Source organism: Gorilla gorilla, chromosome 9 (genome assembly GCF_029281585.2).
Source record: "Gorilla gorilla gorilla isolate KB3781 chromosome 9, NHGRI_mGorGor1-v2.1_pri, whole genome shotgun sequence".
NCBI classification, from domain to species: domain Eukaryota; kingdom Metazoa; phylum Chordata; class Mammalia; order Primates; family Hominidae; genus Gorilla; species Gorilla gorilla.
The window spans coordinates 60,585,931-60,599,962 of record NC_073233.2 but is presented as its reverse complement, the minus strand read 5'-3'; positions in this window follow the sequence as shown (position 1 = coordinate 60,599,962).

Here is a 14,032-nt window from a genome sequence, read left to right as displayed (position 1 = left end):
CAACTCACAGAGTTGAACCTTCCTTCAGACAGAGCAGATTTGAAACCCTCTTTTTGTGGAATTTGCAAGTGGAGATTTCAAGCGTATTGGGGCCAACGGTAGAAAAGGAAGTATCTTCCTATAAAAACTAGAGAGTATCATTCTCAGCAACCACTTGGTGATGTGTGCGTTCCACTCACAGAGTTTAACCTTTCTTTTCATTGAGCAGTTTGGAAACACTCTGTTTGTAAAATCTGCAAGTGGATATTTGGACCTCTCTGGGGATTTCGTTGGAAACGGGATTTCTGCATATAACGCTAGACAGAAGAATTCTCAATAACTTCTTTGGGCTGCGTGTGTTCAACTCACGGAGTTGAACCTTCCTTTAGACAGAGCAGATATGAAGCCCTCTTTTTGTGGAATTTGCAAGTGGAGATTTCAAGCGCTTTGGGGCCAACGGTAGAAAAGGAAATAACTTCCTATAAAAACTAGAGAGAATCATTCTCAGCAACCGCTTGGTGATGTGTGCGTTCCACTCCCAGAGTTTAACCTTCCTTTTCATAGAGCAGTTTGGAAACACTCTGTTTTTAAAGTCTGCAAGTGGATATTTGGACCTCTCTGGGGATTTCGTCTGAAACGGGATTTGTGCATATAACGCTAGACAGAAGAATTCTCAGTAACTTCTTTCTGCTGCGTGTGTTCAACTCACAGAGTTGAACCTTCCTTCAGACAGAGCAGATATGAAACCCTCTTTTTGTGGAATTTGCAATTGGAGAATTCAAGCGCTTTGGGGCCATCGGGTAGAAAAGGATATATCTTCCTATAATAACTAGAGAGAATCATTCTCAGCAACCTCTTGGTGATGTGTGCGTTCCACTCACAGAGTTTAACCTTTCTTTTCATTGAGCAGTTTGGAAACACTCTGTTTGTAAAATCTGCAAGTGGATATTTGGACCTCTCTGGGGATTTCGTTGGAAAAGGGTTTTCTGCATATAATGCTAGACAGAATAATTCTCAGTAACTTCTTTGGGCTGCGTGTGTTCAACTCACGGAGTTGAACCTTCCTTTAGACAGAGCAGATTTGAAACCCTCTTTTTGTGGAATTTGCAAGTGGAGATTTCAAGCGCTTTGGCGCAAACGGTAGAAAAGGAAATATCTTCCTATAAAAACTAGAGAGAATCATTCTCAGCAACCACTTGGTGATGTGTGCGTTCCACTCACAGAGTTTAACCATTCTTTTCATAGAGCAGTTTGGAAACATTCTGTTTGTAAAGTCTGCAAGTGGGTATTTGGACCTCTCTTTGGATTTCATTGGAAACGGGATTTCTGCATATAACGCTAGACAGAAGAATTCTCAGTAACTTCTTTGGGCTGCGTGTGTTCAACTCACAGAGTTGAACCTTCCTTCAGACAGAGCAGATTTGAAACCCTCTTTTTGTGGAATTTGCCAGTGGAGATTTCAAGCGCTTTGGGGCCAACGGTAGAAAAGGAAATATCTTCCTATAAAAACTACAGAGAATCATTCTCAACAACCACTTGGTGATGTGTGCGTTCCACTCAGAGAGTTTAACCTTTCTTTTCATAGAGCAGTTTGGAAACACTCTGTTTGTAAAGTCTGCAAGTGGATATTTGGACCTCTCTGGGGATTTCGTTGGAAACGGGATTTCTGCATATAACGCTACACAGAAGAATTCCCAGTAACTTCTTTGGGCTGCGTGTGTTCAACTCACAGAGTTGAACCTTCCTTTAGACAGAGTAGATTTGAAACCCTCTTTTTGTGGAATTTGCATTTGGAGATTTCAATCGCTTTGGGGCCAACTGTAGAAAAGGAAGTATCTTCCTATAAAAACTAGAGAGAATCATTCTCAGCAACCACTTGGTGATGTGTGCGTTCCACTCAGAGAGTTTAACCTTTCTTTTCATAGAGCAATTTGGAAACACTCTGTTTGTAATGTCTGTAAGTGGATATTTTGACCTTTCTGGGGATTTCGTTGGAAACGGGATTTCTGCCTATAACGCTAGACAGAAGAATTCTCAGTAACTTCTTTTGGCTGCGTGTGTTCAACTCACAGAGTTGAACCTTCCTTTAGACAGAGCAGATTTGAAACCCACTTTTTGTGGAATTTGCAAGTGGCGATTTCAAGCACTTTGGGGCCAACGGTAGAAAAGGAAATATCTTCGTATAAAAACTAGAGAGAATCATTCTCAGCAACCACTTGGTGATGTGTGCGTTCCACTCAGAGAGTTTAACCTTTCTCTTCATAGAGCAGTTTGGAAACACTCTGTTTGTAAAGTCTGCAAGTGGATATTTGGACCTCTCTGGGGATTTCGTTGGAAACGGGATTTCTGCATATAACGCTAGACAGAAGAATTGTCAGTAACTTCTTTGGGCTGCGTTTGTTCAACTCACAGAGTTGAACCTTCCTTCAGACAGAGCAGATATGAAACCCTCTTTTTGTGGAATTTGCAATTGGAGAATTCAAGCGCTTTGGGGCCATCGGGTAGAAAAGGATATATCTTCCTATAATAACTAGAGAGAATCATTCTCAGCAACCTCTTGGTGATGTGTGCATTCCACTCACAGAGTTTAACCTTTCTTTTCATTGAGCAGTTTGGAAACACTCTGTTTGTAAAATCTGCAAGTGGATATTTGGACCTCTGTGGGGATTTCGTTGGAAAAGGGTTTTCTGCATATAATGCTAGACAGAATAATTCTCAGTAACTTCTTTGGGCTGCGTGTGTTCAACTCACGGAGTTGAACCTTCCTTTAGACAGAGCAGATTTGAAACCCTCTTTTTGTGGAATTTGCAAGTGGAGATTTCAAGCGCTTTGGCGCAAACGGTAGAAAAGGAAATATCTTCCTATAAAAACTAGAGATAATCATTCTCAGCAACCACTTGGTGATGTGTGCGTTCCACTCACAGAGTTTAACCATTCTTTTCATAGAGCAGTTTGGAAACATTCTGTTTGTAAAGTCTGCAAGTGGGTATTTGGACCTCTCTTTGGATTTCATTGGAAACGGGATTTCTGCATATAACGCTAGACAGAAGAATTCTCAGTAACTTCTTTGGGCTGCGTGTGTTCAACTCACAGAGTTGAACCTTCCTTCAGACAGAGCAGATTTGAAACCCTCTTTTTGTGGAATTTGCCAGTGGAGATTTCAAGCGCTTTGGGGCCAACGGTAGAAAAGGAAATATCTTCCTATAAAAACTAGAGAGAATCATTCTCAGCAACCACTTGGTGATGTGTGCGTTCCACTCAGAGAGTTTAACCTTTCTTTTCATAGAGCAGTTTGGAAACACTCTGTTTGTAAAGTCTGCAAGTGGATATTTGGACCTCTCTGGGGATTTCGTTGGAAACGGGATTTCTGCATATAGCGCTAGACAGAAGAATTCTCAATAACTTCTTTGGGCTGCGTGTGTTCAACTCACGGAGTTGAACCTTCCTTTAGACAGAGCAGATATGAAGCCCTCTTTTTGTGGAATTTGCAAGTGGAGATTTCAAGCGCTTTGGGGCCAAAGGTAGAAAAGGATATATCTTCCTATCAAAACTAGAGAGAATCATTCTCATCAACCACTTGGTGATGTGTGCGTTCCACTCAGAGAGTTTAACCTTTCTTTTCATAGAGCAGTTTGGAAACACTCTGTTTGTAAAGTCTGCAAGTGGATATTTGGACCTCTCTGGGGATTTCGTTGGAAACGGGATTTCTGCACATAACACTAGACAGAAGAATTCTCAGTAACTTCTTTGGGCTGCGTGTGTTCAACTCACAGAGTTGAACCTTCCTTTAGACAGAGCAGATTTGAAACCCTCTTTTTGTGGAATTTGCAGGTGGAGATTTCAAGCGCTTTGGGGCCAACGGTAGAAAAGAAAATATCTTCCTATAAAAACTAGAGAGAATCATTCTCAGCAACCACTTGGTGATGTGTGCGTTCCACTCACAGAGTTTAACCTTTGTTTTCATAGAGCAGTTTGGAAACACTCTGTTTGTAAAGTCCGCAAGTGGATATTTGGACCTCTCTGGGGATTTCGTTGGAAACGGGATTTCTGCAGGTAACGCTAGACAGAAGAATTCTCAGTAACTTCCTAGGGCTGCGTGTGTTCAACTCACGGAGTTGAACCTTCCTTTAGACAGAGCAGATTTGAAACCCTCTTTTTGTGGAATTTGCAAGTGGATATTTCCAGTGCTTTGGGACCAACGGTAGAAAAGGAAATATCTTCCTATAAAAACTAGAGAGAATCATTCTCAGCAACCACTTTGGGATGTGTGCGTTCCACCCACAGAGTTTAACCTTTCTTTTCATAGAGCAGTTTGGAAACACTCTGTTTGTAAAGTCTGGAAGTGGATATTTAGACCTCTGTGGGTATTTCGTGGGAAACGGGATTTCTGCATATAACGCTAGACAGAAGAATTCTCGGTAACTTCTTTGGGCTGCGTGTGTTCAACTCACAGAGTTGAACATTCATTTAGACAGAGCAGATTTGCAACCCTCTTTTTGTGGAATTTGCAAGTGGAGATTTCAAGCGCTTTGGGGCCAATGGTAGAGAAGGAAATATTTTCCTATAAAAACTAGAGAGAATCATTCTCAGCAACCACTTGGTGATGTGTGCGTTCCACTCACAGAGTTTAACCTTTCTTTTCATAGAGCAGTTTGGAAACACTCTGTTTGTAATGTCTGCAAGTGGATATTTGGACCTCTCTGGGGACTTCGTTTGAAACGGGATTTGTGCATATAACGCTAGACAGATGAATTCTCAGTCACTTCTTTTGGCTGCGTTTGTTCAACTCACAGAGTTGAACCTTCCTTTAGACAGAGCAGATTTGAAACCGTCTTTTTGTGGAATTTGCAAGTGGAGATTTCAAGCGCTTTGGGGCCAACGGTAGAAAAGGAAATATCTTCCTATAAAAACTAGAGAGAATCATTCTCAGCAACTACATGGTGATGTGTGCGTTCTACTCACAGAGTTTAACCTTTCTTTTCATAGAGTAGTTTGGAAACACTCTGTTTGTAAAGTCTGCAAGTGGAAATTTGGACCTCTCTGCGAATTTCGTTGGAAACGGGATTTCTGCATATAACGCTAGACAGAAGGATTCTCAGTAACTTTTTTGGGCTGTGTGTGTTCCACTCACGGAGTTGAACCTTCCTTTAGACAGAGCAGATTTGAAACCCCTTTTTTGTGGTATTTGCAAGTGGAGATTTCAAGCGCTTTGTGGACAACGGTAGAAAAGGAAATATCTTCCTATATAAACGAGAGAGAATCATTCTCAGCAACTACTTGGTGACGTGTGCGTTCCACTCATAGAGTTTCACCTTTCTTTTCATTGAGTAGTTTGGAAATACTCTGTTTGTAAAGTCTACAAGTGGATATTTGGACCTCTCTGGGGATTTCGTTGGAAACGGGATTTCTGCATATTACGCTAGACAGAAGAATTCTCAGTAACTTCTTTGGGCTGCGTGTGTTCAACTCACGGAGTTGAACCTTCCCTTAGACAGAGCAGATTTGCAACCCTCTTTTTGTGGAATTTGCAAGTGGAGAATTCCAGCGCTTGGTGGCCAACGGTAGAAAAGGAAATATCTTCCTATAAAAACTAGAGAGAATCATTCTCAGCAACCACTGGGTGACGTGTGCGTTCCACTCACAGAGTTTAACCTTTCTTTTCATAGAGCAGTTTGGAAACACTGTGTTTGTAGAGTCTGCAAGAGGATATTTGGACCTCTCTGGGGATTTCGTTGGAAACGGGATTTCTGCATATAACGCTAGACAGAAGAATTCTCAGTAACTTCTTTGTGCTGCGTGTGTTCAACCCACAGAGTTGAACCTTCCTTTTGACAGAGGAGATTTGCAACCCTCTTTTTGTGGAATTTGCAAGTGGAGATTTCAAGCGCATTGGGGCCAATGGTAGAAAAGGAAGTATCTTCCTATAAAAACTAGAGAGAATCATTCTCAGCAACCACTTGGTGATGTGTGCATTCCACTCACAGAGTTTAACCTTTCTTTTCATTGAGCAGTTTGGAAACACTCTCTTTGTAAAGTCTGCAAGTGGATATTTGGACCTCACTGGAGATTTCGTTGGAAACGGGATTTCTGCATATAAGGCTCGACAGAAGAATTCTCAATAACTTCTTTGGGCTGCGTGTGTTCAACTCACAGAGTTGAACCTTCCTTCAGACAGAGCAGATTTGAAACCTTCTTTATGTGGAATTTGCAAGTGGAGATTTCAAGCGCTTTGGGGCCAACGGTAGAAAAGGAAATATCTTCCTATAAAAACTAGAGAGAATCATTCTCAGCAACCACTTGGTGATGTGTGCATTCCACTCACAGAGTTTAACCTTTCTTTTCATGGAGCAGTTTGGAAACACTCTGTTTGTAAAGTCTGCAAGTGAATATTTGGATCTCTCTGGGGATTTCATTGGAAACGGGATTTCTGCATATAACGCTAGACAGAAGAATTCTCAGTCACTTCTTTGGGCTGCGAGTGTTCAACTCACAGAGTTGAACCTTCCTTCAGACAGAGCAGATTTGAAACCCTGTTTTTGTGGAATTTGCAAGTGGAGATTTCCAGGGCTTTGTGGCCAACGGTAGAAAAGGAAATATCTCTGTATAAAAACTAGAGAGAATCATTCTCAGCAACCACTTGGTGATGTGTGCGTTCCACTCACAGAGTTTAACCTTTCTTTTCATAGAGCAGTTTGGAAACACTCTGTTTGTAATGTCTGCAAGTGGATATTTGGACCTCTCTGGGGATTTCGTTGGAAACGGGATTTCTGCATATAGCGCTAGACAGAAGAATTCTCAGTAACTTCTTTGGGCTGCATGTGTTCAACTCACAGAGTGGAACCCTCCTTCAGACAGAGCAGATCTGAAACCCTCTTTTTGTGGAATTTGCAAGTGGAGATTTCAAGCGCTTTGGGGCCAACGGTAGAAAAGGAGATATCTTCCTATAAAAACTAGAGAGAATCATTCTCAGCAACCACTTGGTGATGTGTGCGTTCCACTCACAGACTTTAACCTTTCTTTTCATTGAGCAGTTTGGAAACACTCTGTTTGTAAAATCTGCAAGTGGATATTTGGACCTCTCTGGGGATTTCGTTGGAAACGGGATTTCTGCATATAACGCTAGACAGAAGAATTCTCAGTAACTTCTTTGGGCTGCGTGTGTTCAACTCACGGAGTTGAACCTTCCTTTAGACAGAGCAGATATGAAGCCCTCTTTTTGTGGAATTTGCAAGTGGAGATTGCAAGCGCTTTGGGGCCAATGGTAGAAAAGGAAATATCTTCCTATAAAAATTAGAGAGAATCATTCTCAGCAACTATTTGGTGATGTGTGCGTTCTACTCACAGAGTTTAACCTTTCTTTTCATAGAGCAGTTTGGAAACACTCTGTTTGTTAAGTCTGCAAGTGGAAATTTGGACCTCTCTGCGAATTTCGTTGGAAACGGGATTTCTGCATATAACGCAAGACAGAAGGATTCTCAGTAACTTCTTTTTGCTGCGTGTGTTCAACTCACAGAGTTGAACCTTCCTTCAGACAGAGCAGATTTGAAACCCTCTTTTTGTGGAATTTGCAAGTGGAGATTTCAAGCGCTTTGGGGCCAACGGTAGAAAAGGATATATCTTCCTATAATAACTAGAGAGAATCATTCTCAGCAACCTCTTGGTGATGTGTGCGTTCCACTCACAGAGTTTAACCTTTCTTTTCATTGAGCAGTTTGGAAACACTCTGTTTGTAAAATCTGCAAGTGGATATTTGGACCTCTCTGGGGATTTCGTTGGAAAAGGGTTTTCTGCATATAATGCTAGACAGAATAATTCTCAGTAACTTCTTTGGGCTGCGTGTCTTCAACTCACGGAGTTGAACCTTCCTTTAGACAGAGCAGATTTGAAACCCTCTTTTTGTGGAATTTGCAAGTGGAGATTTCAAGCGCTTTGGCGCAAACGGTAGAAAAGGAAATATCTTCCTATAAAAACTAGAGAGAATCATTCTCAGCAACCACTTGGTGATGTGTGCGTTCCACTCAGAGAGTTTAACCTTTCTTTTCATAGAGCAGTTTGGAAACACTCTGTTTGTAAAGTCTGCAAGTGGATATTTGGACCTCTCTAGGGATTTCGTTGGAAACGGGATTTCTGCATATAACGCTACACAGAAGAATTCTCAGTAACTTCTTTGGGCTGCGTGTGTTCAACTCACAGAGTTGAACCTTCCTTTAGACAGAGTAGATTTGAAACCCTCTTTTTGTGGAATTTGCATTTGGAGATTTCAATCGCTTTGGGGCCAACTGTAGAAAAGGAAGTATCTTCCTATAAAAACTAGAGAGAATCATTCTCAGCAACCACTTGGTGATGTGTGCGTTCCACTCATAGAGTTTAACCTTTCTTTTCATTGAGCAGTTTGGAAACACTCTGTTTGTAAAATCTGCAAGTGGATATTTGGACCTCTCTGGGAATTTCGTTGGAAACGGGATTTCTGCATATAACGCTAGACAGAAGAATTCTCAGTAACTTCTTTGGGCTGCGTGTGTTCAACTCACGGAGTTGAACCTTCCTTTAGACAGAGCAGATATGAAGCCCTCTTTTTGTGGAATTTGCAAGTGGAGATTTCAAGCGCTTTGGGGCCAACGGTAGAAAAGGAAATAACTTCCTATAAAAACTAGAGAGAATCATTCTCAGCAACCGCTTGGTGATGTGTGCGTTCCACTCCCAGAGTTTAACCTTCCTTTTCATAGAGCAGTTTGGAAACACTCTGTTTTTAAAGTCTGCAAGTGGATATTTGGACCTCTCTGGGGATTTCGTGGGAAACGGGATTTGTGCATATAACGCTAGACAGAAGAATTCTCAGTAACTTCTTTCTGCTGCGTGTGTTCAACTCACAGAGTTGAACCTTCCTTCAGACAGAGCAGATATGAAACCCTCTTTTTGTGGAATTTGCAATTGGAGAATTCAAGCGCTTTGGGGCCATCGGGTAGAAAAGGATATATCTTCCTATAATAACTAGAGAGAATCATTCTCAGCAACCTCTTGGTGATGTGTGCGTTCCACTCACAGAGTTTAACCTTTCTTTTCATTGAGCAGTTTGGAAACACTCTGTTTGTAAAATCTGCAAGTGGATATTTGGACCTCTCTGGGGATTTCGTTGGAAAAGGGTTTTCTGCATATAATGCTAGACAGAATAATTCTCAGTAACTTCTTTGGGCTGCGTGTGTTCAACTCACGGAGTTGAACCTTCCTTTAGACAGAGCAGATCTGAAACCCTCTTTTTGTGGAATTTGCAAGTGGAGATTTCAAGCGCTTTGGCGCAAACGGTAGAAAAGGAAATATCTTCCTATAAAAACTAGAGAGAATCATTCTCAGCAACCACTTGGTGATGTGTGCGTTCCACTCACAGAGTTTAACCATTCTTTTCATAGAGCAGTTTGGAAACATTCTGTTTGTAAAGTCTGCAAGTGGGTATTTGGACCTCTCTTTGGATTTCATTGGAAACGGGATTTCTGCATATAACGCTAGACAGAAGAATTCTCAGTAACTTCTTTGGGCTGCGTGTGTTCAACTCACAGAGTTGAACCTTCCTTCAGACAGAGCAGATTTGAAACCCACTTTTTGTGGAATTTGCCAGTGGAGATTTCAAGCGCTTTGGGGCCAACGGTAGAAAAGGAAATATCTTCCTATAAAAACTAGAGAGAATCATTCTCAGCAACCACTTGGTGATGTGTGCATTCCACTCACAGAGTTTAACCTTTCTTTTCATAGAGCAGTTTGGAAACACTCTGTTTGTAAAGTCTGCAAGTGGATATTTGGACCTCTCTGGGGATTTCGTTGGAAACGGGATTTCTGCATATAGCGCTAGACAGAAGAATTCTCAATAACTTCTTTGGGCTGCGTGTGTTCAACTCACGGAGTTGAACCTTCCTTTAGACAGAGCAGATATGAAGCCCTCTTTTTGTGGAATTTGCAAGTGGAGATTTCAAGCGCTTTGGGGCCAAAGGTAGAAAAGGATATATCTTCCTATCAAAACTAGAGAGAATCATTCTCATCAACCACTTGGTGATGTGTGCGTTCCACTCAGAGAGTTTAACCTTTCTTTTCATAGAGCAGTTTGGAAACACTCTGTTTGTAAAGTCTGCAAGTGGATATTTGGACCTCTGTGGGGATTTCGTTGGAAACGGGATTTCTGCACATAACACTAGACAGAAGAATTCTCAGTAACTTCTTTGGGCTGCGTGTGTTCAACTCACAGAGTTGAACCTTCCTTTAGACAGAGCAGATTTGAAACCCTCTTTTTGTGGAATTTGCAGGTGGAGATTTCAAGCGCTTTGGGGCCAACGGTAGAAAAGAAAATATCTTCCTATAAAAACTAGAGAGAATCATTCTCAGCAACCACTTGGTGATGTGTGCGTTCCACTCACAGAGTTTAACCTTTGTTTTCATAGAGCAGTTTGGAAACACTCTGTTTGTAAAGTCCGCAAGTGGATATTTGGACCTCTCTGGGGATTTCGTTGGAAACGGGATTTCTGCAGGTAACGCTAGACAGAAGAATTCTCAGTAACTTCTTTGGGCTGCGTGTGTTCAACTCACGGAGTTGAGCCTTCCTTTAGACAGAGCAGATTTGAAACCCTCTTTTTGTGGAATTTGCAAGTGGATATTTCCAGTGCTTTGGGACCAACGGTAGAAAAGGAAATATCTTCCTATAAAAACTAGAGAGAATCATTCTCAGCAACCACTTTGGGATGTGTGCGTTCCACCCACAGAGTTTAACCTTTCTTTTCATAGAGCAGTTTGGAAACACTCTGTTTGTAAAGTCTGGAAGTGGATATTTAGACCTCTGTGGGTATTTCGTGGGAAACGGGATTTCTGCATATAACGCTAGACAGAAGAATTCTCGGTAACTTCTTTGGGCTGCGTGTGTTCAACTCACAGAGTTGAACATTCATTTAGACAGAGCAGATTTGCAACCCTCTTTTTGTGGAATTTGCAAGTGGAGATTTCAAGCGCTTTGGGGCCAATGGTAGAAAAGGAAATATCTCTGTATAAAAACTAGAGAGAATCATTCTCAGCAACCACTTGGTGATGTGTGCGTTCCACTCACAGAGTTTAACCTTTCTTTTCATAGAGCAGTTTGGAAACACTCTGTTTGTAATGTCTGCAAGTGGATATTTGGACCTCTCTGGGGACTTCCTTTGAAACGGGATTTGTGCATATAACGCTAGACAGATGAATTCTCAGTCACTTCTTTTGGCTGCGTTTGTTCAACTCACAGAGTTGAACCTTCCTTTAGACAGAGCAGATTTGAAACCGTCTTTTTGTGGAATTTGCAAGTGGAGATTTCAAGCGCTTTGGGGCCAACGGTAGAAAAGGAAATATCTTCCTATAAAAACTAGAGAGAATCATTCTCAGCAACTACTTGGTGATGTGTGCGTTCTACTCACAGAGTTTAACCTTTCTTTTCATAGAGCAGTTTGGAAACACTCTGTTTGTAAAGTCTGCAAGTGGAAATTTGGACCTCTCTGCGAATTTCGTTGGAAACGGGATTTCTGCATATAACGCTAGACAGAAGGATTCTCAGTAACTTTTTTGGGCTGTGTGTGTTCCACTCACGGAGTTGAACCTTCCTTTAGACAGAGCAGATTTGAAACCCCTTTTTTGTGGAATTTGCAAATGGAGATTTCAAGCGCTTTGTGGACAACGGTAGAAAAGGAAATATCTTCCTATATAAACGAGAGAGAATCATTCTCAGCAACTACTTGGTGACGTGTGCGTTCCACTCACAGAGTTTCACCTTTCTTTTCATTGAGTAGTTTGGAAATACTCTGTTTGTAAAGTCTGCAAGTGGATATTTGGACCTCTCTGGGGATTTCGTTGGAAACGGGATTTCTGCATATTACGCTAGACAGAAGAATTCTCAGTAACTTCTTTGGGCTGCGTGTGTTCAACTCACGGAGTTGAACCTTCCCTTAGACAGAGCAGATTTGCAACCCTCTTTTTGTGGAATTTGCAAGTGGAGAATTCCAGCGCTTGGTGGCCAACGGTAGAAAAGGAAATATCTTCCTATAAAAACTAGAGAGAATCATTCTCAGCAACCACTGGGTGACGTGTGCGTTCCACTCACAGAGTTTAACCTTTCTTTTCATAGAGCAGTTTGGAAACACTGTGTTTGTAGAGTCTGCAAGAGGATATTTGGACCTCTCTGAGGATTTCGTTGGAAACGGGATTTCTGCATATAACGCTAGACAGAAGAATTCTCAGTAACTTCTTTGTGCTGCGTGTGTTCAACCCACAGAGTTGAACCTTCCTTTTGACAGAGGAGGTTTGCAACCCTCTTTTTGTGGAATTTGCAAGTGGAGATTTCAAGCGCATTGGGGCCAATGGTAGAAAAGGAAGTATCTTCCTATAAAAACTAGAGAGAATCATTCTCAGCAACCACTTGGTGATGTGTGCATTCCACTCACAGAGTTTAACCTTTCTTTTCATTGAGCAGTTTGGAAACACTCTCTTTGTAAAGTCTGCAAGTGGATATTTGGACCTCACTGGAGATTTCGTTGGAAACGGGATTTCTGCATATAAGGCTCGACAGAAGAATTCTCAATAACTTCTTTGGGCTGCGTGTGTTCAACTCACAGAGTTGAACCTTCCTTCAGACAGAGCAGATTTGAAACCTTCTTTATGTGGAATTTGCAAGTGGAGATTTCAAGCGCTTTGGGGCCAACGGTAGAAAAGGAAATATCTTCCTATAAAAACTAGAGAGAATCATTCTCAGCAACCACTTGGTGATGTTTGCATTCCACTCACAGAGTTTAACCTTTCTTTTCATGGAGCAGTTTGGAAACACTCTGTTTGTAAAGTCTGCAAGTGAATATTTGGATCTCTCTGGGGATTTCATTGGAAACGGGATTTCTGCATATAACGCTAGACAGAAGAATTCTCAGTCACTTCTTTGGGCTGCGAGTGTTCAACTCACAGAGTTGAACCTTCCTTCAGACAGAGCAGATTTGAAACCCTGTTTTTGTGGAATTTGCAAGTGGAGATTTCCAGGGCTTTGTGGCCAACGGTAGAAAAGGAAATATCTCTGTATAAAAACTAGAGAGAATCATTCTCAGCAACCACTTGGTGATGTGTGCGTTCCACTCACAGAGTTTAACCTTTCTTTTCATAGAGCAGTTTGGAAACACTCTGTTTGTAATGTCTGCAAGTGGATATTTGGACCTCTCTGGGGACTTCGTTGGAAACGGGATTTGTGCATATAACGCTAGACAGATGAATTCTCAGTCACTTCTTTTGGCTGCGTGTGTTCAACTCACAGAGTTGAACCTTCCTTTAGACAGAGCAGATTTGAAACCGTCTTTTTGTGGAATTTGCAAGTGGAGATTTCAAGCGCTTTGGGGCCAACGGTAGAAAAGGAAATATCTTCCTATAAAAACTAGAGAGAATCATTCTCAGCAACTACTTGGTGATGTGTGCGTTCTACTCAAAGAGTTTAACCTTTCTTTTCATAGAGTAAATTGGAAACACTCTGTTTGTAAAGTCTGCAAGTGGAAATTTGGACCTCTCTGCGAATTTCGTTGGAAACGGGATTTCTGCATATAACGCTAGACAGAAGGATTCTCAGTAACTTTTTTGGGCTGTGTGTGTTCCACTCACGGAGTTGAACCTTCCTTTAGACAGAACAGATTTGAAACCCCTTTTTTGTGGTATTTGCAAGTGGAGATTTCAAGCGCTTTGTGGACAACGGTAGAAAAGGAAATATCTTCCTATATAAACGAGAGAGAATCATTCTCAGCAACTACTTGGTGACGTGTGCGTTCCACTCACAGAGTTTCACCTTTCTTTTCATTGAGTAGTTTGGAAATACTCTGTTTGTAAAGTCTGCAAGTGGATATTTGGACCTCTCTGGGGATTTCGTTGGAAACGGGATTTCTGCATATTACGCTAGACAGAAGAATTCTCAGTAACTTCTTTGGGCTGCGTGTGTTCAACTCACGGAGTTGAACCTTCCCTTAGACAGAGCAGATTTGCAACCCTCTTTTTGTGGAATTTGCAAGTGGAGAATTCCAGCGCTTGG